Genomic DNA, 23,647 nt, shown 5'->3' with positions numbered 1-23,647 from the left:
TGACATGCAGTGTCCATGGATTCCTGAGGTTGTCTGCATACCCGTACACGTCCATCCGCTCGATACAATTTGAAACGAGACTCGTCTGACCAGGCAACACGTTTCCAGTCATCAACAGCCCAATATCGGTGCGACTGGCCCAGGTGAGGCGTAAAGTTTAGCATCGTGCAGTCATCAAGGATACACGAGTGGGCCTTCGGCTCCAAAAGCCCATGTCGATGATGTTTCGTTAAATGGTTCTCACGCTGACACTTGTTAATGGTCCAGCATTGAAATCTGCAGCAATTTGCGGAAGGGTTGCGCTTATTTCACGTTGAACAATTCTCTTCAGTCGTCGTTGGTCCCCTTCTTTTTCCGGTCACAGCTATGTCGGACATTTGATGTTTTACCATATTCCTGATATTCATGGTACACTCGTAAAATGGTCGGACTGGAATATCCCCACTTCATCGCTACCTCGAAGATGCTGTGTCCCATCGCTCGTGCACCGGCTATAACACCACGTTCAAACTCGCTTAAATCTTGATAAACTGCCATTGTAACAGCATTAACCGATGTAACAACTGCGCCAGACACTTGTTGACTTACATAGGCGCTGCCGACCGCTGTACTATGTCCTTTCTGTTTACATATTTCTGTATTTTAATATTCATGCCTTTTCACTGGCGCTTCAGTGTATTAGAGCAGTAGATCGCTGCTTCCGTTTCCGTCCTTTGTCTGATGGAGGTCGTGTAGTCGTCTTCCGTTATCTGGATGCCATAAAAGAAAGATACAATACACAAAATTGTTCAAAAGTAGCTGTACACACTTCTTGGGTGTAATGTACCCATCAAATTAACAGTGAAATGTTAAATAAAACTTTGTTTGGAATTGCTTTGTCGCCGAGTTATGATGCGTAATCTCATTTGAGGTAGTAAACGCTTTTGGCGAGTCGTGTTCGCCTCCATATCGATTGATGAAATTTTGTAAACCCTCTACATTGCTCGGTTGAGTCTGGCACGAAATCCTTCTGTTCACTTGACTTCGGTGTGTTCCGTTGTACTCTATGGCGCTGTTGCAGTGTAGCGCCACCAGACGTGCTACATACATTCTTTCTGTCGGTAGATCGTTGAATGCAGTCGTCGTGTACGGTACGATGGCCTACTCAAACGGTGAATACGTGGATATGCAACCCCTAAACGGCGCGTCAGAAGGCGACGCGCGAGAAGTAAGACGACGGTACATGGAAATGTTTCCAAACAGAAGAGTACCAAACCATCAGACTTTGGAAAGTTTGGAAATTTGTGGTAAGTTCCTATGGGACCTAACTGCTGAGGTCATCGGTCCCTAGGCTTACAAACTACTTAATCAAACTAACTTACTCTAATGACAACACATACACCCATACCCGAGAAAGGACTCGAACCTCCGATGGGGTGACCTGTGCGACCGTGGCAAGACGCCGGAGACCGCGCGGCTACAGCGCGCGGTCCTCAGACTTTCACAGCTGTGGACAGGCGATTAAAGGAATGTGGCAATCGTGCTGCGCCACAGTAGAGTCAGCCTCAGCAGTATGGAGAGAGTTTTGAAATCAGCGTGGATATGGTAGATGAAGATGTATCCGAAGTATAAGAAACTGTAAGGGTTCCTCATCAACTGTATGGCACCTGCATCGGAGACAGTAACTACACCCAAAGCACCTGGAGATGGTACAGGAGATTAACACCTGTAGCTTATCCTAGACGTCAGAATTTTTATCTAGTGATCACTCGAGCGCCATGCTTCTGATTCACTGTTCGGTCACTGGGTACTGTTTATGGATGAGAGCCTCGTAGTATCATGATATCGTGAACTGTCATAACATGCATCCGTGGGTGTATGAGAATACTGGCGTACCCACCGGACGAGGATATCAACTTCTATTTGCAGTGAACATTTTGTGTGGTTCAATGGACAATTGTAACTCGGACCACACGTTACTCTGCAGCGGCTGACTGACCTACGTGAGGGAGCAGAATGCGGCGCTCCGCGGAACTCACGGACTTCGAACTTGTCAGGTGTCTGGGTGTCACTTGTGTCATACGTCAGTTCGCGAGATTTCCACACTCTTAAACATCCCTAGGTGCACTGTTTCCGATGTAATAGTGAAGTGCAAACGTTAAGGGACACGTACAGCACAAAAGTGTACAGGCCGACCACGTCTGTTGACTGACAGAGACCGCCGACAGTTGAAGAGGGTCGTAATGTGTAACAGGCAGGCATCTATCCAGACCATCACACGGGAATTCCAAACTGCATCAGGATCCGCTGCAAGTACTGCGACAGTTAGGCGGGAGGTGAGAAAACTTGAATTTCATTGTCGAGCGGCTGCTTATAAACCACGCATCACGCCGGTAAATGCCAAACGACGCCTCGCTTGGTGCAAGGAGCGTAAACATTGGACGATTGAACAGTGGAAAAACGTTGTGTGGAGTGACGAATCACGGTACACAATGTAGCGATCCGATGGCAGGGTGTAGGTATGGAAAATCCCCGGTGAACGTCATCTGCCAGCGTGTGTTGTGCCAACAGTAAAATTCGGAGGCGGTGGTGTTATGGTATAGTCGTGTTTTTCATGGAGAGGGCTTGGACTCCTAGTTGTTTTACGTGGCACTATCACAGCACAAGCCTACACTGATGTTTCAAACACCTTCTTGCTTCCCACTGTTGAAGAGCAATTCGGGGATGGCGAGTGCATCTTTCAACACGATCGAGCACCTGTTCATAATGCACGGCCTGTTACGCAGTGGTTACACGACCGTAACATCCCTGTAATGGACTGGCCTGCACAGAGTCCTGACCTGAATCCTATAAAACACCTTTGGGATGTTTTGGATCGCCGACTTCGTGCCAGGCCTCACTGACCGACAGTGCAGCACTCCGTGAAGAACGGGCTGCCATTCCCAAAGAAACCTTCCAGCACCTGATTGAACGTATGCCTGCGAGACTGGAAACTGTCATCAAGGCTAAGGGTGGTCACACACCCTATGGAATTCCAACATTACCGATGGAGGGAGCCACGAACTTGTAAGTCTTTTTCAGCCAGGTGTCCGGATACTTTTGATCACATAGTGTATGTGGGATACTAAAGCACTGAGGACTGATGAGATGCGTTTGAAGTTCTTTAAAGATGTGGATACAGCAATAAGGAATGCAATAGCAGGCAGTTCGGTTGCATATGAGGTAATATTTCTAACAAGTCCAGTCATAAAGCAGTTGTAGCCGGCCGTGGTGGTCTCGCGGTTCTAGGCGCTCAGTCCGGAACCGCGCGACTGCTACGGTCGCAGGTTCGAATCCTGCCTCGGGCATGGATGTGTGTGATGTCCTTAGGTTAGTTAGGTTTAAGTAGTTCTGAGTTCTAGGGGACTGATGACCACAGATGTTAAGTCCCATAGTCCTCAGAGCCATTTGAACCATAAAGCAGTTGTAAAGACAAGCAAGGGTACTACGAACGTAGCTGGGAAGAAATCTCGGGTAACAGCTGTAACACTCCAAATGAACGACAAAAGAAGTACAAAAATGTTAGAGGAAAGACTGGAATATAGCAACATGAATCACGCAGGAGTAAAATAAATAGAAAGTGTAGCGAAGCCAAGGCGGAACGGCTGGAGGAAAAATGTGAAGAAACAGAAAAGGGAATTATCGTCGGAAGTGAAAGCGATACGGAACTGGTGTTGAGTGATAAGGTGCTGGGTCAGAGAAAATTTATTCAGATTTAAACAAACAATACTTTAAAAAAAGTAGTTTTATAAAGTAGACCAGAAGTTGTTATTATAACTTTCAAAAAATAATACCAGTGGCAGAATCAATAAAATGAGTAATGTGTCAGACAACAATCGCCAACAAACTTTGCTGTATTACAATTAGTGAAGAAACGGAACTGTGCGTAGAATTCAATAAATTAGAATGGCATTAAAACGGCAACTGTCAACAAGATTACAATTATGACTAATGGAAAGCAACTGGTCGCAGAATTTAACAACATGATCTAAAACATTAAGCACCAAGTGATCATCAGTTAACCGTTACAATTTACCAAAAGGAACTGGTGGTGGAATTCAAAAGAATAATCAGTGCAGTAAGTAAAGCAGCAACTAACCATCAGATTTATTATTACCTCTTTCAGAAAAATGAAATTTGTAAAGATGGATGTCATGAATTGCTAGATATATGTATATGATGACTTTTGAACACTACTATGGTAAATACATTGTTTGCTCTCCATCAAAATCTTTCATTTGCTAACTATGCCTATCAGTGGTTCGTGCCTTCAGTAGTTTGAATCTTTTATTTAGCTGGCTGTAGTGGCTCTCGTTGTATTGCAGTAGTTCGAGTAACGAAGGTTTTTGTGAGGTAAGTGATTTGTGAAAGGTATAAGTTAATGTTAGTCAGGGCCATTCTCTTTTAGGGATTATTGAAAGTCAGATTGCGTTGCGCTAAAAAAATATTGTGTGTCAGTTTAGTATTGATCAGAATAGGTAAAGAGCGAAATGTCTGAGTACGTTCAGTTTTGCTCAGCTGTTTGAAAATCAAATAATGTAAGAGTTTATCAGCACAGTAATTCAATAATTTTTCTAAGGGGACGTTTCATGGTGTCAGAATTTAAAAGAATAATCAGTGCAATAAGCAAAACAGTAATTGATCACTTACAGAAAGCAACTGACGGCAGAATTTTAAAAAGGATTCACTGAATTAGAAAAATAGCTACCAACCAGAGAACCATAAAAAACACTGGCACAGATATAATTTAGTACAGCACAGACCATTAAATTCGAAGTTAAATCTTATTCATAGCGGGTAGTCCACAAAAAACCGGAGCAAGTACGTTATTAGTACCAAGCCAGCAAGCCCCCTTTTTTTATTTAAATAAAAAGAAACAGTACACATCTTTAATCCACCAGTACCAAATTCCGTCTGTAAGATGAGACTGTCACGTGATAACGAAAACAAAACCAGAGCAGAAATCTGACTAAGGAGCATTAGACTAAACGGCTGACCAGTCTAACAAACATATCCAAATGTGTGTGAAATCTTATGGGACTTAACTGCTAAGGTCATCAGTCCCTAAGCTTACACACTACTTAACCTAAATTATCCTAAGGACAAACACACACACCCATGCCCGAGGGAGGACTCGAACCTCCGCCGGGAGCAGTCGCTCAGTCCCTGACTGCAGCGCCCTAAACCTCTCGGCTAATCCCGCGAGGCTAACAAGCGCTGGTTATTGATAACAAAGCTTTTAGTGGCAAGTGAGCCATCTGTTTCAGTCGAGGCGTTTATGGTCACACGGTGGTCCCGGTTCTGGGGTCACACAAAGACGTTAAATGAACAGACAGAATTACAAGGTCCCCTTTCTATAACATATGAGCCACAGATGAACAATCTAACTAAAGTTACAAACTATACAGATACAGACTAGACCATCTTGAGATTAAGGGACCACTCGTTCACACAATATACAACAAAAAAATAAATAACACTTTAACTACGTCGTAGAGGTCACTTCAGTTACATGGAGTTTTGCCATTTTGAACAGGGCTCACTCTTAACACGACCCCACTTGGCGTAGAGGCTTCACTGCCACCAATTGGTGGGAAATCACTTTACGACCAATATGACTTAATTAGTTCACTGATTCTACTGCGCTGCTGATAGTTTTTGGGTAAGCAGGATATGGAGTATTCAGACGGGACGATCACAAAACGACATCCTGCTACTCGTTTACCAGCCTGGTGTGGCAATAGAAACTAGCAAAATGAAAGCCAAAGTTTTAAATTTCGCGTTTAAGAAATCAGTCAAGCGGGAGAATCGTACAAACATACCGTCGTTTGACCATCGCACACAGTCCAGTATGGACGACATAGTCATAAGCAACCTTGGCGAAGAGAAACATCTGAAAGATTTGAAAACAAGTAAGGTGTCAGGTCCGGATGGAATCCCATTTCTGGTTTACAAACAGTACTCTACGGTATTGGCCCGTTACTTAGCTTGTATTTATCGCGAATTGCTCGCCCAGCGCAAAGCCTCAAGCGACTGGAAAAAAGCGGGGGTAAATCCTGTGCATAAGAAGAGTAAAATAACGAACCCGCAAAATTACAAAAAAAATGGTTCAAATGGCTCTGAGCACTATGGGACATAACTTCTGAGGTCATCTGTCCCCTAGAACTTAGAACTACTTAAACCTAACTAACCTAAGAACATCACACACATCCATGCCCGAGGGAGGATTCGAACCTTCGACTGTAGCGCTCGCACGGTTCCAGACTGTAGCACCTAGAATCGCTCGGCCACTCCGGCAAAATTACAGACTAATATCTTTAACATCGGTTTGCTGCAGAATTCTACATCATATGCTGAGAGATACTGTAAAACTTACGGGGTTCGATTCCCGGCGGGGTCAGGGATTTTCTCTGCCTCGTGATGACTGGGTGTTGTGTGATGTCCTTAGGTTAGTTAGGTTTAAGTAGTTCTAAGTTCTAGGGGACTGATGACGATAGATGTTAAGTCCCATAGTGCTCAGAGCCATTTGAACCATTTTTTTTGAAAACTTACGTCCACGAATCAGCACGGTTTTAGAAAGCATCGCTCATGCGAAACTCAGTTTGCCCTTTTTTCATATAATATACTGCGAACTATGGATGAAGCCAACAGGCAGATCCGTATTTCTTGATTTCTGAAAAGCATGTGACACGTTGCCCCACTGCAGACTGTCAAAGAAACTACGAGCATACGGAACAGGTTCCCAGATGTGTGAATGGCTCGAACCTAGTATGTTGTCCTAGTATGTTGTGCTCGACGGCCAGTATTCATCGCAGACGTGTGTATAGCCAGGGGTGCCCCAGGGGAGTGTGATAGGACCGGTATTATTTTCCAGACACACAAATAATCTGTCTGATAGTGTGGGCGACAATTTGCGGTTGTGCTGTGGCGTACAGGAAGGTGTCGAAATTGACTGACTTAGGAGGATACAAGATGAAATAGACAAAATTTCTAGTTGGTGAAGAATGGCAGCTAGCTCTAAATGTAGAAAAGTGTAAGTTAATGCGGATTAGTAGAAAAACAAAGCCTTAATGTTCGAATACAACATTAGTAGTGAGTGCTTGACACAGTCAAGTCGTTTAAATACATGGGCGTAACGTTAGAAAGCGATATGAAATGGGACGACCATGTGAGAACTTTGGTAGCGAAGGCGAATGGTCGACTTCGGTTTATTGGGAGGAAAAGACTAAAAATGGTACAGGGTGTCCTCCGCCATGCATCTTACTGTTGCTTTCGAACTACCTACATAGATGTAGACATAACAGTCGTAAAACAAAACGCGTATCGCAATTTCTAAGGATCATTCTGGGGATCAACAGCAGCCCCAGACTAGTAGCAAGTGGGTGCTTTCGCTGTCCAGCTGTCGTTGAGGAACAAACAGGTCATAATCCGCAGATAACCCTTACGACCAGTGATGGGAACTGACTGACAGGTAGCAAACCCGCCACAACAGCCGAAACAGGGTTCCTTCAGACATTCCCAATTCTGAGCACAAGTTAAGACCCAACAGTCACGTCTGAAAAAGTTTCCCACCAGGCGACATTCACTGTCCATGTCGTCACAACCGGAACATCGAATCATCAAGGACAAGCGTCTGAAGCGTAGCCGCCGCCCGAGCCTATCGCCGACCCCGAGCATACACTTCCTGCTTATGGTTCACAGCCTATACGGAACTTCAAACCCCTTGACCACCGCCTCTGCATTTAAATTGCGCATAACAACGTGCGACCTTCCGTCTGGTGATTGGTCCTCCGCTCGTCCCAGGGTCACAATCAGAGGTGCTGCCAGGCTGAGAGACCAATCGGTATCGTACGGAAAGAAAAGATACCCAGCACGGCACAGGAGGACTGACTCAGAATACAGAAAAGTTAAAACAACCTTCGGAGAAATTAAGAGGAAGCGTGACAACATTAGTAGCGCGGTGGGAATTCCACCGTTAAATGCAGAGGAGAGAGTGAATATGTGGAAAGAGGATACTGAAGACCTCTTTGGTGAGCAGGAAACGTCTGATGACGTGATGGAAGAAGAAATTGGAGCCGATATGGAAGAGATAGGGCATCCAGTAGTAGTGTCAGAATTTAAAAGAGCTTTGGAAAACGTGAGATTAAATAAGGTAGAAGGGATGCATAACATTCAGCCGAAATTCCAAAATATCAGTAGAGAAAGTAGCAAATAATGACCGTTCGAAGTTGTTGTATAGAGACTGTTGATATACCATCAGACTTGCGGAAAAATATGATCCATTCTATCCAAAGACAACAAAAGCAGATAAGTAAGAGACTTATCGTACAATCAGCTTAACAGCTTATGCATCCAACTTGCTAACAAGGGTAACAAGTAGAAGAATGGAAAAGAAAAATCAGAGTTAGACGACCATCAGTTTGACTTTAGGAAAGGGAAATGCACCAGAGAGAAAGACCTGACGTTCCATTTGGTAATGAAAGGAAGACTGTAGACAAATCAAGACAAACTCGCAACATTTGTCGACCTGAAAAAAGTGCTCGTCAAAGTAAATATGTTCGAAATTCTGAGAAAAATAGGAGAAAGCTACATGAAAACACGAGTACCATACATTATGTAGAAGAACCAAGAGGAAACAATGAAAGCAGAAAACAAAGAACGAAGTGCTCGTGTTTAATCTATACGTCGAAAGAGCAATGATGGACGCAAAAGAAAGATTCAAGAGTGGGTTTAAAACTCAAGGTGAAAGGATGCCAGCGATAAAATTCGTTGATGACATTACTATCCTCTGTGAATGTGAGGAAGAATTACAAGAACTTTCGAATGGAACTAACAGTCTAATGAGTACAGAATATGTACTGAGAGTAAACTGAAGAATGATGAAAGTAAGGAGAAGCAGCAGGAATGAGCACATCATAATTGGCGATTACGAAGTAGGTGAAGTTACGGTATTTTGCTACCTTCGAAGCAAAATACCGACGACGGACGAAGGAAGGAGGACATGAAAAGCAGCTAACAAATGGAAATAAGGCATTTCTGGCTAAGAGACGTCTCCTGATGTAAACACAGACTTTAATTTGAGGAACGAATTTCAGAGAGTGTACATTTGGAGCACAGCATTGTAACGTAGTGAAACAGGGACTGTAGGAAAACCGGAACAGAAGAGAATCGAAGCATTTGAGATGTGCTGTTACAGAAGAATGATGAAAATTAGGTGCCCTTATAAGGCAAGGAAAGAGAGAGTTGTCCCAGTAATCGGCGAAGGTAGGAACTTGGGGAAAATACTGACAGGAAGAAGAGACAGGATGATAGGACATGTGTTAAGACATGACGGAATAATTTCTATGTTAGGGAGCTGCAGAAGGTAGAAATTGTAGAGGAAGACGGCGATTAGAACTATTCAACAAATAATTAAGGCCATAGGTTGCGACTGCCACTTCGAGATGAAGAGGTTGGCACAGAAGAAGGAATTTGTGGCGGCCGCCTTGAACCAGTCAGAACACTGATGACTCAGAAGAAAAGTCACCTAAAACTATGACAAACCTTCTGCCGAATGCAAAGCGATAAGCAATGATTTCGCCTATACATCAGCGTACAAACAGTCTCAAATGGAGCAGCGACAGGCGCAACTGAAAGGTTGGGTGTATTCTGTTTTGGCGTTAGTTCAAATGGTTCAAATGGCTCTGAGCACTATGGGACTCAACTGCTGAGGTCATTAGTCCCCTAGAACTTAGAACTACTTAAACCTAACTAACCTAAGGACATCACAAACATCCATGCCCGAGGCAGGATTCGAACCTGCGACCGTAGCGGTCTTGCGGTTCCAGACTGCAGCGCCTTTATTTGGCGTTAGTGTTGGCCTTTTATGAGAATGGCTTCGATTAAGAATACATCCAGGGCATAGTCCATCCTGCTACCTGCACTGTATGTGCACCTCTGGTGTGTCACCATCCAGCCCATACTGCTTCCTAAATGTCAGTATTTGTTGTCGGTCCAGGACACATCCGAGACATCATCCAGCCCCATGACTAAGTCTACATATATTTTCCACAAGCAGACAGTACTTCGAATGTTATCTGTATTCTACCCTATTCCATAAGCCTTTTATTCGAGGGAAAAATGATTTCCTATGCCTCATTACACGACCTAATTTCCTTTATCTCGTTCTCATAATCCATACAGGAAATATACGCTGTTGGCAGCATAATGGTCTCACAGTCTTGTTAGAATGTATGTTTTTTTTTCTTTTTTTTCTTTTTTTTTACCTGCAGGGTTTCTCATGTTTGAAGTTGATTGTATTTAATCTTACTGGTGATAATCGGAACACCCATCGGTTTAAATCGAGAGAAAATAACTGTCCAAACCCTAACCAACAACATACTATAGAACGAACTGCCTGTACCAATAAGTGGAAGTCTAACAGGATTACTTGACACAGTTGCAACGCAGACCTACCTATTAGTACTTCGTGTTAGAAGTCCATCCGCATATACTCGACCTGTTAAACTTACCTGCCTAAATCTATAGTGCAGTTACTAGTACTACTTGCTCAATTACATAAACTCTGAAGCTGAATTACTCTAACGAGAAATACTCTGGGAGAGGTTGGTACACCTGTAAACGAAAATCGAAAAAATTTGCTAAAAACAAGAATATAGCATTGAAGCCAAGTACTCTCCAGTTTGGTAGGTGTACATTCGTTACATCAATTGCGCAAAGTTGTGAGTGCGTTTGTCGAATTCACAGAGCTCACACGAGCATAACTACTTCAGAGCAACACAGCACTCCTGAAATGGACAAAACAGTTGCTCGCGTATGAATGCACAATTCCAAACTTCCACAACACTACTCTACCGTGCAGCATAGATTTTATGCTCTGTGGCACATGGGACGTAAGACCACGACGCCAGGACAGCCTGAAGCTGCTGCTGCCGCGCAGGATTAGCCGCGCGGTCTAGGGCGCTGCAGTCATGGACTGTGCGGCTGGTCCACGCGGAGGTTCGAATCCTCCCTCGGGCATGGGTGTGTGTGTTTGTCCTTAGGATAATTTAGGTTAAGTAGTGTGTAAGCTTAGGGAATGATGACCTTAGCTGTTAAGTCCCATAAGATTTCACACACACACACACCTGAAGCTGCTGCCGGTTGATAACTCACTGTTATGCAAGATACACAAAAATAACTGAAACCTACCCTCACAATCTAGACGTCAACAGCGACAAAATAATTACACTACTGAGGCAGTAAGCAACCCCTTTATCACCATGAGTTCAAGTGATAGCGTATCGGGCGTCAATAACTTTGCTAATTACCTATCATCGTCTAAGTCTATGTGCAGTCTTAGACATAAAAACTGACCGCCGGCCAGCCGCCACAGAGACTAAGTCCGAGTCGTTCACTTAAGGTGGCCAATAAAACTGACCGCCCCTGACAACTCAAAGGCCGGCCATCTGCAAAATCTGGTAACACTGCAAGATGCGGCAGTGTTAGGAGGAAGTGTTGTCTACTTTCTAGATGTTGTTGGGCTGTTTGAGCCCGTGGTCTAATGGTAAACGTCGTGCATTTTAAGCTCATAGTCGCCTGTTCGCGTCCAGCTGTATGTATTTATTTATTTTTTTAAATCACATTTCGGTCTAAAGTTATGAGTCTCATTGAACATCGAAGATAATTCGCTTAACATTCTACCCACCAGCAATAACAAGTATTCCAGAAACAATTCCGCACAACAGCTCGTGGCTGCGTCGCGATCATAACAGCTTACGCTCGAGCGTTTCCTCGCGCTGCAGCGGCTACCGTCCACCGGCCAGACGCCACCCGCCGCCTGAAATCCGGCGCCGCCCAGGTGAACGCGTCGCGACGCTGTCAGTGTGTGTCTCAACTGTCATTTTCGAATTTGAAGTTCTAGTTATCATCTGGCAGTTAAGCAATGGATTTTGCAAACTTGAAAATCGTGAACTACAGTTAAGCATTGTAAAATTGAGTCGTAAATGGAAAAATGTGTAACATCTGCAACACAACGTTTACTTTTGCTATAACAGAGGGGTGAATGCAGAGGAGGCAGCTAGAAAGATTTGAACTGTGTGTGGAGCGAGTGCTTTTGGGAAAAATACGCCAGAAAAAGATATTCTTGTTTCAACAAAGATCGTTCTGGCATGAATGATTTTCCGCATCAAGGAAGTCTCGACTACTGATATATGTGATAGATTACCATTTTACTATCATGCGACATTTGCATTCAACAGGCAAAGTTCAGAAGTCTGGTGTATGAGTACTGCATGCTCTAATTCGAAACAACAAAAATCAACGGAGTGACTATTATTGAACGTCATCAGGTCGCTCATTGAGCATTCCTATGCAGTACAGTTACTGGTGACGTGTTATGATGCCTTTATCGTTAACTCCCTAAGAAGAAATGAAAGGCTGAGCCCCACCAAAAGACGTAAACTCGAGCAAAGAGTAGTGTGAACATAATATTTTACATCTGATAGATCCAAAAGTGTGTTTTCTCCCCCAAGGGGTGTGTGCAACACAGCTGGAATCTGTTGCCAACAACTGAGACACCGTTCGGTCGCAGTGTAAGAAACATCACCTGTGCTGCTGCACGATAACGCACTCTGTTGATTTGAGAAACAAAACTATCCAGGAGATTGATAGGAAAGTCGTATCTCAGGCACGTGTATTGATAGGGAGTCCTCTCTCGAGCACTTGTCCCTCTCGTCATATATTCGTAAAATTTTACCTTTCCCGCTCTTGATCGATCAACCGTCAAGGCAATTCATATCTAGACGAAAATACTCTTAAAACTACACTGGTTTCATGACATCGTTAGCACCAGTAGGTTTCTCCTGGCGCAGAATTTAGAAACAACTTTAGCATTGTCAGATAGTTTTAGATATCATGAAAGAAAATTCTACTGCTGATTAATTTCTCTTTGATGATTACTGTTGCGTTTAGTAAACTAATGGAAAATGCAATTAAAATATTCACTGGACTAATACAAGTAAAATTCAGCTTACTACAGAAACATCACGACGGCATTAAGTGTCTGTAAGACGATTGAGCCTATTTAAACGCGAATTAGTAGTATACTACCGACTTTTGACTTCGAAAAGATCTGTATTTACTTCATTTCCTGTATCATTCGCAAGTATTATGAAAACGTGGCAGTTCATAGACAAAATTACGTATTCACAACAACAAAAAATATGTCGGCAGAAAACAAAAGTGGCATTATGAATTTGGCAGTACCGTAAGGTTTTCGCTCTGACACTAAGGGTTACTGAAAGTAGCAAGACGAAGTTTGCTCAAGCGTTGTTTTACGATTCCCTTACTGAGTTTGTATCTGCCTGCTTGTAGCTCTGCTACAAAAGAATTAAAAATCTGGCTTTCAGCGAGTCTAGAAAGGCGAACGAAAGTAGCTTTCACCTGGTAGCCAAGCATGTTACCTGGGAACTGGCTTTTCCTAAAGTGGGAAGACATCCTTTGTGGTTGAATTGTTGGCAAATGTCAGTCAGTCGTGTGCCGTTGGTTTAAGCGTTTCGGTGTGTTGAATTTGTACCAATGATTTTTCTACAGGTTTTTTCTGCCCCAAATAGAGAGCTGAAGTCTCCCATTAGTATTTTCACGTCATCTTGGTGAATTTTGCTCACAGTATTTTCGATTGTGTTCCAGAATTTTTTGACATTTTCGGTGTTTTTTCTTATTTTCGATGTTGGTGGGGGCATGTGCATTGATGAGTGTATATTTTTTACTGGGGCTCTGAATGAGGATAAAGTCGATTGTTGATGGGCCGGCCGCGGTGACCGAGCGGTTCTAGGCGCTACAGTCCGGGACCGCGCGACTGCTACGGTCGCAGCTTCGAATCCTGCCTCGGGCAGGGATGTGTGTGATGTCTTTAGGTTAGTTAGGTTTAAGTAGTTCTAAGTTCTAGGGGACTGATGACCTCCGCTGTTAAATCCCATAGTGCCAGAGCCATTTGAACATTTTGCTTGTTGATGGGTGTGATTTCTTTGACAGAGTTCGTGATAGATCTGTGTTCGAGAAATGCATTGCCGAAGATTGGTATGCTTTTCGCTATCTTTTGTTGTATTTTGCTCTTGAAGATGCAATGGTTTCCGTAATGCAAGGTTTCTTAGTCAATTAGTCGTGGTTCTTGAAGAGCAAGGATGAGAACTTTTTGTCGGTTGATTTCTTTTGTGAGATTATTTAGTTTTCGAATTTCGATCAATATATCGATGTTCAGATTTCAAATACATGTTTTCCGCTTGTAGGGAAATTTACCAGAGATCTTCGGTATTCTCTGTCGTGCTAACCTGGACTCCCCAAAATCCGAAAATCCAACTGCCCCCTGTCGACAGCCAGGTTGGGTACCACCTGGGGTAAAGTTGACTTTGCTTGTATAGTTCATGTTTGCTTGTGTTTCATTGGTGTGGCTTGGGTGATACCAGGACCGGACAGGACCAGAGGGTGTGGAAGCCTTTGGAAGCAAATATTTTCAGTCAAGCTCATTGAACTGACAGATGGTGACCAGAGTGGCGGTGATTTTCACTCTGGCGTGTCTTTATTTTGGGTTCAACGGACTGGAAAGCCGTTCAGGATTGTGTTAGTATTTGGTTCACCCCAAGTATTTGATTTCCTCGGTACCGCCCATATGGGGGAGGGTTTCCCCTATCCGCCACACGGGATTATTATTATTATTATTGTCATTATGTCATCAGCAAATCCGATGTGGTGTATCTTCCCACCACTGAAATAGGTGTGTATTATTCGATTCAGTATTTCCATCACATAAATATGGGTTATAATTACGTTACATTGCTGCTAGTAGACATATTTCTCACTTTTTCTTAGACAGTTGCTGCCTGTTACTCCATCATAGGAATTTATGTGCGCAGCATTGTTGCAATACGGACGTTCAAATTATCCGATTTCTGTAATTTCATTTCGATACCAGATCGTTCTAATCGGATTCAGCCGGTCAGTCTTAATGTGGATATCCGACTACGACTCTCATCATATGATAGACTAGGTAAACCACATTCTTAATCGGACTGTTGAATCTAGATCTCTTATCTATGACAGGGCCTGAATTCTTAAACACTGTGGCAAATAATAATCCAATGTGCTTATTACAAATACGTTATTTAAATATGAATGAATGAACTAACGAGATAACAGTTTATTTACAGGGGCAGAGCCCTATCCATCATAGCAGAGCAGTGCGAGATTGGTTTCAGGGCCAAGAGAGGATAAAGCTGTTGCCGTTTGTTCCACGATCACCGAACATCAACCAGATAGAGAATATGTGGGCAGAGGTAACAAGGTCATTGCCATGTGGACCTACAAATGCAAGCGACCTTTGGACGAATGTAGAAAACGTATGGTGGGAAGTAAACCATCACGCTACACTGTCGACGACTTAATGAAATCAATTCCCCTACGCCTTCGAGAAATCTTACTAATGATCGTGGGTGGGTTGGTTACTAAAAGTATACTCGTCCACAAAACCCACGTGGACAATTATCTGATAATCGGTCAAGCTTTGCTTTGTCGCAGCTCTTTAGCATACAAGTCCATTTACTTTCAGTCTCCTCCTTACAATTCTTGCAATGCAAGGTAATTGAAAAATCTCATTCACTCGACGCCAACTGAGGAATTGACTGGTGCATGTGTTGTTCAACACAAAGTAGTTGTCACCCTCACTGGAATCAATGACTGTGTGTGTGTGTTTTCGTGTTCACGCACAATCTGAATCAATACTATTACCATTAGAGAGACAACCAACAATAAATATTGCACCAAATAGGACTGTAAAGTATTGTAAAGCGATGGGAAGTTACAAATTGAATTTTTCAGTATGAGTGCTGGACATGCTTCAAATGGTTCAAATGGCTCTGAGCACTATGCGACTTAATTTCTGAGGTCATCAGTCGCCTAGAACTTAGAACTAATTAAACCTAACTAACCTAAGGACATCACACACATCCATGCCCGAGGCAGGATTCGAACCTGCGACCGTAGCGGTCACGCGGTTCCAGACTGAAGCGCCTTTAACCGGGACATGCTTCCCCATAAATAATACTACACCAGTTTTCGTGGGGCTCGTTTTTAAATACTTTTTCACAGTGTTCAGTGCACATAGGTTTAACAGTACTAGCAAATTTTCTAAGTCTTACTGTGAATAAATCGTCTACTTATTCTTTTCAAGGGTAGTCTCTCGCATTTAGTTCATCTATGAGTCCACTCACCACTAGGTTCTTCATCTCTAACCATTTACTCGAAGGTCGTATTACTAGAACCCCCTCGACACCCAGGAAGATACAGAGAGCATCCAGAAAGGGTAGTGCTTTTTCCACCTTCCCAACAAGCTGGTGAAGTGTTACTTCACATGATTTGCTTCGCAAGTATTATGAAAATGTGGCAGTTCATAGATAAAATTACGTATTCACAACAACAAAAAATATGTCGGCAGAAAACAAAAGTAGCATTATGAATTTGGCAGTACCGTAAGGTTTTCGCTTTGACACTAAGGGTTACAAGAAGTAGCAAGACGAATTTTGCTAGAGCGTTGTCTTACAATTCCCTCATTGAATTTGTATGTGCCTGCTTGTGGTTCTGCTACAAAAGAATTAAAATTCTGGCTTTCAGCGGGTCTCGAAAGTCGAACGAGGGCAATATACAACTGGCGGGCAAGCACGTTACCCAGGAGCTAGCGAACAAGTGCGGGTCTTTGACGTACTTATTGGCTAAGTAGCCGCTATGGCAGATTAATCGCAACATAAGAGACGAGAGTAATTGTATTTCCCGTGTGGAACCACTTTCGTTAGCTCAAAAGCATTAACTGATATCCTTATGTCACATCTCAAGAGAAAATCACCCACAGTATTCAATTGAAATGACACGATAATATCAAGTGAATTTAGCAGGATAGATCTGTGCCATCGAGGAAGTAACTCGCCGGTCACAGAGTTGCCAAACATATTCTGCACTGTTGCCAAGTTTCAGTTATACTGCCAGGAAGCATACCAGCTGATGTGTTCTGTGAGTGACCTCGGAAGTGACTGTAGCTTCGACTCAAAGTTGCGGGTGGCAAGGGCCGTAAGATACTCATTGTATGTCAATAAGTCTTATTCGCATTTCTGTAACTAGGTTTAGGGGCTAGAGCGCAATTACTTTTAATACATCAGTGCACTAAATGCAAACTAAATGTCATAAATTAATAACTGCGACAATTATTTGTGTTTTATTGTCTTAATCGTCCCGAAACCTTGAAAGCGTATTCACCAGATGCGATTCACAATTTTGGAGCTTCTCCAGTGGTTGAGTTGGCAATGCATCTTTGCTGTACAATATTGTTATTGAGATCACTGTCATTGGCACATCCGTCAGAAGACAGGCATGGCCTGGCTTATTGTTGTCAACTTTCCTGACGGATATTCTACCTTTGCTCGAAACGTGAAGACTTAAGGTGAATTCAAACATTCCATATGGCGAAAATTTGATGTTACTATTCTTCCAGCTCTAACATTCAAATAACAGTTACAATAAGCGGCAGAAAAGCGCCTGTGAACCAACAGTTAATAATGCAATCATAATTAGTGGAATCCAACAAATTCCATCCGTCGTCTGATAATAGTGAAAAACTACTTTTTTCATCTTCACGGCACTGCAGTATGAACTCAAGGGTTTCGTAGGATACCTATACCCAATTCGGTTGTGATCGTTTTCAATGACAGTAGTGGAGCAGCAAAACCATCTGACTTGAAACATACTTTTCTAGCGGGATTTGAATCTTTGGCTACAGTTGCAGTAGCACGTCCATTGAGGTATCAAGAATATGAGCAATCACTCATTGCCATAGGTAACCCTAGGGCAGAAAGAAGCAGGTTTCCGACAAAGTAAATGATGAGAGACACTGTCGCTGTCACTTATTAAACAGGAAGAATTGTTCAGAAAAGTACAACTATATCTAGTGAAATGCGTAAGTTGATGCAGCTCCAGTCTGGCACTATCTGTGAGATGCCAAACATTTTCCGAATGGCACTTAAGATAAAAATGTGTGTGTGTGAGTGTGTGTGTGTGTGTGTCTGTTCTTTCGGACATTTTAGCAGGCGGTAGTACAGACGAATTGCATAAAAAAATTCCATATAAATGCGTCCACTTTTTATTGTGTACAGAGATAAAGCTGTTAGTACGTAGCCCTAACAAACTGAAAGCAAAGGCAAATGAGGACATTCAAATTTGATTTTAATAATTTCCCCCACCAACTTCAATGCCATTTGACTTCTCTCGATAACATCATGTGTAGCTCTTCTGAGTTCGTCTTTGCGTCCTTTATGAGGGCTGCACTATTCATAATCCGAACGATCAGATCGGCTCTTGGGTTTATTTTTCTCTGTAGACTTTGCCTTTAACCATCCCAGCAGGCAAAAACCCGAAGAGATGAGATCCGGGGACCTTCAAGGCCAAGAAAAGTGCCCATATCTAATGATCCATCTTCCGGGAAATGTTAGGTTTTGGATAATGTGTCACCTGACGACTACGATGTGCAGGAGCCCCGTCATGCTGGAGGAACATACGCATTCTTGTAGCCAAATGAACCTCTTCCAATAACGCAGGAAGCTCATTTTCAAGGAAGTGTAGATAACTGGGTCCTGTAAGGACCAACGTACGAAACGAGAATGCATTGAACCCAGCTATATGTATGTTCAACAAAAATTGGACGCATGTTAAATGTCATTTTTTCTACAATTTCTCTATACTACCATCTCCTACAATATTCACTATTCCTCCTGAAACATCCTGTATAATTCCAGAATGAGATTTTCACTCTGCAGCGGAGTGTGCGCTGATATGAAACTTCCTGGCAGATTAAAACTGTGTGCCCGACCGAGACTCGAACTCGGGAACTTTGCCTTTCGCGGGCAAGTGCTCTACCATCTTTTTTTTTTTTTTTTTTTTTTTTTTTTTTTTTTTTTTTTTTTTTTTGTCATGCTGGCCACTTTTTTTTTTTTTTTTTTTTTTTTTTTTTTTTTAAATCTTTATTATGGAACAAACGGAGAGTACATATATATATACACAAAGCAAAAGTTCTTCAAGGTACCAGTTAAACATATACAAAGGAGTGTTAGGTAAACAAATTATTAGAATAACATGAAATACAACAAATTAGAACATATCCCGTTTTCCTTTTTTTTTTGTTTTTGTTTTTGTTTAAAAATTTGTATTGAACAAACTAAAAGTACATATATATTCACTATGCAAGAGTTCTTCAAGGTACCATTTAAAAATATACAAATGACTGTTAGTTAAACAAAAAAAATATTAAAAAAGAAAAACATTAAATACAACAAAATATAACATATTCTGTCTTCTTCCTTTTTTTAAAAAAAAAAAATAAAATTGTGTTTGTTTTTGGTCGATGCATGAGAACGTGGATAAGGGTGTTGTATCATGTGACAGGTAGGCATGGTACACCCCAACTTTGAGGGGGGTCAAGGAAGACGCTGCGGAGATAACCGGCAAAAGTTTGTCTGTAAGATGGTTTTCGGGTGAGGGTGCTATGCGCGGTCACAACTTTGTACCAGAAGTCAAGGACTGTATGCGGACCACTCCGAAAGAGATATTCTAAAGCCTGTCCTCGAAACCAGATTAGGGTATGGTGCTTAGCAAGAGGGTAGTGAAATGTCTGGGGCAACAACAGGAAATCCGGGGTTACCGTCGTTGGCGGGGCACGGAGGTAAAAGCCCACGATTCGTTGGATGAGGAGCCATACGTTTTGTTTCAGGGGGCACGTAAGACGGTGCTCGTCGGTGTCTTCGAGCTGACAGTCAGGACAGAGTGGGGAGGTGGCCAGTCCTATGCGATAAAGTCGACTATTAGTCGGGAATTTTCCATAGACTAAAACATACCAGAGTGCAGACACAGACGACGGTAAAAAGGGTGCATGCACACACCCCCAAACCGTGCGCCAGTTAATGTCAGGATGCTGTAGCACCATGGGGTCGCAAGGGTTGGACAGCATAAACAAACGATAATAATCTTTTGTACGGGGAGGACGGGTGACTGGAAGATCGGCCCGAACGTAGCTGAGTTCTATGAAACAATTCGCGACGTAGTACAATAATGGAGAAATAGGTGCCACATTGATCGGTGGATCGAGAGAAGCTGGTCGGAGGGTATCTAAGAGACTGCGTGTTAAAGACGGGACCGGCCCCTGCCAGTGCCGCAACAGAGTGTGGACAAAGAGTGCAGAAGAGCGTGCCCGCACGTTGATGAGTCCGAGGCCACCTTTTGCAGGAGGCAGTGTTAGAGTGTTGTAGCGGACTTTGAAAAGTGCCCCTGCTGACACGAAATATCCAAAGGCTGATTGGATGCGGCGGCCAAGGAGTAACGGCAGTGGGAGGATCTGGGCGACGTGTACCAGTTTAGGGGCGACATAGATGTTTACATAGGACACACGTTGGAGTTGGTTTAAGTTACGGTGCACTTGACCGCGAACATGGTGCCGAATTGACTGCAAAAGCCGCTGGTAAGCCAGGGCCACTGTGCGGTGTGTGGAGCTCGTAAATTCGATACCCAAATAACGAAGGGTGGCACTAACTGGGAGTGGGGTCGGCACCATAGCCGGGAGGCCGCGCCCAATGTGCATCATAGTCGATTTACGGACATTAAGAATGCTACCAGAAAGACGTCCATACTGCTGGATCCATTGGATGGCGTCATTGAGTTCCGTGGAGGAGCAGGTGAGAAAGAGGAGATCGTCCGCATAAGCCCTACAGTGAAAGGTGTGGTCACGCAAAGTGAGGCCCTGCAGTCTAGAGGTAAGTCCCGTGATGAGGGGCTCAAGTGCAATGGCATATAGTAAAGTAGACATAGGGCATCCTTGACGCACAGAGCGGCGTATAGGAATCGGTCCTACAAGCCTCCCATTGACTTGTACCATCGAGACCGCGGGAAGGAGCAACCGGCGAATGGCATCGACAAAAAGCAATGGGAACCCCATACGTGTCGCCACCATGAGGAGGAAAGGGTGTCGAACGCGATCAAAGGCACTCGTGAAATCGACGGATACCAGTGCTGCACGAAGGCGACAAACCGACGCCAGTGCAATGAGGTCACGGCATTCTCCCAGGGCTGTTTGTAAGGTGGCCCCACAACCACGTGCAGTCTGCTCAGGAGAAAGGACCGTAGGTAAGACGGTGCGTATGCGCGCTGCTAAGAGGCGTGCATAGATTTTATAGTCTGCATTCAGTAGTGTAAGGGGGCGATATGCAGAGACATGAGACCCTCCCTTCGGTTTAGGCACAGGTAGAAGAATGCCAGTGACGAATTCAGGTGGAATTGGGAAGGACGGAGTAAAGAGTTCCTGAATCATTTCCGTCCAGCGAGGAAGCATTAACGTGGTGAACGCCCGGTAAAACTCCACTGGGAGACCATCTGGTCCGGGTGATTTGTTCTTGGCCCCTTTGTTGATCGCATCTACCACCTCTTCTGCGGTGATTGCAGACATCATGGACGTTGACTCCGCTACGGTGAGGGTCCGTTCAGGGGAAGGACGGAGATCATCAGGAATGGGCGTCGCCATCGGTTCATCATCATAAAATTGGCGATAATGTTCAGCAAAGGCAGACACGACCGCCGCCTGTGTTGTGTGGTGAACACCATCGGAGGTCGTGATGTTGGGGACGAAAAGCCGACGTCGACGACTATGGTCGGATGCGGCATGGATTGTGGATGGGGTTTCGTCGTGGAGGAGGTCTTGTCGTCGGGAACGCACCACGACACCATGCAGTCGTGCACGTTGAAGAGAGAGGAGACGAGCTTTAGTACGTTGTCGTTCCCTGTGGGTGTCAGGTGATGGAGGGAGCGCATCGAGCTCACGGAGGACGGCGTAGTGAAAATTTGTGGTTTCTCGATGCCATGCTGCTGCTTCCTTGCCACATTGTATGAAGGCCTTTCTGATCGCAGGTTTGGCACATTTGAGCCACCAATGGAACGTGGATGTGTACTGCGGAAGGCGTCTTTCGCAAGACGCCCATGTGGTGGCAATACATTGTCGGCAATGTGGATCATTAAGGAGGGAGGTATTAAGCTTCCAGTAACCTCTGCTGCGCCACACTGACTGAGGTGGCAGAGCCAGGGAGCAAATGACGGCGCAATGGTCCGAAAATGCAAGGGGCCATCGTTCAGCTTGGGCGACTTCATTGCCGAGGTGAGCAGAGACATAAAACCGGTCCAGTCTGCTCGCAGAATGTGCTGTATAATGGGTAAAACCGGGGGTATTGCCATGAATTTTCTCCCAAACATCCACTAGATGAAAATCTTCGATTAAGGTGAGCAGCGCCGGGCATGGCGAATAACCAGGTACTTGGTCCTGCGGATGGAGGACACAGTTGAAATCCCCTCCCATGATAAGGCGATCATAGCGTCCAGAAAACAGGGGCGCCACGTCATGTCCGAAGAAAGTGGACCGCTGCCGACGGTTCGTGGACCCAGACGGAGCGTAGATATTGATGACGCGCGTGTCGAAGATGGTAACAGCCATGCCTCTTCCACAGGGAAGGATTGTCGTGTCCGTGAGTGGGATTCCTTCGCGTATGTAGAAAGCCACTCCACGCCCTGATTGATCACATGTGGACGTGTATGAGTCGTAGCCGTAGACTGGTGGTAGTGTGGCAACGCGTACTTCCTGAAGAAGGGCGACGTCGACGTCAGAGGCCCGAAGCATGTCACATAGGAGTTGCAGCTTGGGCGCAGTGCCGATCATGTTGATGTTCAGTGTGGCAAACCGGTATGTTTGTTTCAGTGGTGGTGGACGCGCATCTACCATCACCAAGGGAAGTAAGAGGAGGGCACCGACAGGAAGTCCCGTCCCATCAGCTGCAATGCCTCGCTTTTGATGTTAACAGGTAGCCTCGTCCGGCGGAGGTAACTCATCCGGAGGAGGGGGCGTACCTTCCTCAATGTCGTCGGCCCATGCTCCTGTGCCGTGGGTCTGTCCAATGTCCATGGGAATTGCGTCGTGGTGAGAGAGATCTGGAGTTGTCGGCGGGGAGACAGGCGTCTCAACCGGCGCACCGATCGTTACATAGTGCGTGGCGACCTCCATAGTGGTCCCGTCCTGCGAAACGTCTTGTTCATCGTGAAAGTTGTCCGCCGACCTCTGCGTGGAAATGTCGGCTGCTTGGGTGTCGTCTTCGTCGTCGCGGGTGGCAACGCTCTGAGAGCCCGTGGGTGAACGGCGACGGCGTTTGCGCCTACGTGGCGAGCGTTGTTTGCGCACGTGTTCCTCAGTGTCGGACGACGGCAAGGAGGAGCGTCGACCTGGTTCGAAGGCGTCGGTGGGTACAATGAGATTGTCAAACAGGTGTTGTGAAGATGTACTGGTCTCCTCAGCGTCCGGTGCGGGAGCCTGTTCGGCGGCAAGGTTGTCAGGTGGGACGTCTGTACCGTCCGTTGGTGACTGGGACGGTGGGACGTGCCGATCGGAAGGACCGGGCGACGGACTGGACGAAACTGTAGACGTGGCAAGAGCCGCTGCGTAAGTGACCGGTAGGGCGGTCATCGTGGGTGTGACGGACGCTTCCGACAACGGGAGCTGCGCGACACGTCGTTGAATGCATTCAGACCG

Source organism: Schistocerca americana, chromosome 5 (genome assembly GCF_021461395.2).
Source record: "Schistocerca americana isolate TAMUIC-IGC-003095 chromosome 5, iqSchAmer2.1, whole genome shotgun sequence".
NCBI lineage: Eukaryota > Metazoa > Arthropoda > Insecta > Orthoptera > Acrididae > Schistocerca > Schistocerca americana.
This window is presented reverse-complemented; position numbering follows the sequence as displayed.